The 419-nt window shown below is 33.7% G+C and overlaps 1 long non-coding RNA gene across 1 annotated transcript in view; it reads left to right on the forward strand.

The window, feature by feature from the left end:
- Positions 1-419, forward strand: part of LOC104771311 — a 2,607-nt gene that overhangs the window by 633 nt on the left and 1,555 nt on the right. The window contains exon 2 of the long non-coding RNA XR_764788.2: positions 239-320. This is a non-coding gene — a long non-coding RNA (uncharacterized LOC104771311). The remainder of the gene's footprint in view (positions 1-238; positions 321-419) is intronic.

Here is a 419-nt window from a genome sequence, read left to right on the forward strand (position 1 = left end):
CTAGTTTTCCATATAGAAAACAGGTAGTATGTTAGCAACTTGGTACTACAGAGCTCTTTCATTCGCTACCCTTTCACTTTAGAGATGTAATGAAAATCATTAGTCGATAATGATGTCATGGTCCTCTATTGTTAATAGATTCATGGTGTATTATTACTATAATCTTTCGTTTGATGTTTCTTCCCTTCTTTGCTTTCATGACTGTAATCTTAAATGATGCGTTCCTTCTTTCTTGTAGAACGAAACTTTCAATGGACATTACAAGAAAGCCCGAAGGTTTTGGTTTTAAAACTGCAGGGATTTGATTTTTAAAACTACAGGTTCTGTTTTTGTTCCAACAGGTTTTGGTTTTGAAAACTGCAGTTAATACTTTCTGGTTTTGGTTTTTAAAACTGCAGGTTCTGTTTTTTTCTTCTTGC

This window comes from Camelina sativa, chromosome 20, assembly GCF_000633955.1.
Source record: "Camelina sativa cultivar DH55 chromosome 20, Cs, whole genome shotgun sequence".
NCBI lineage: Eukaryota > Viridiplantae > Streptophyta > Magnoliopsida > Brassicales > Brassicaceae > Camelina > Camelina sativa.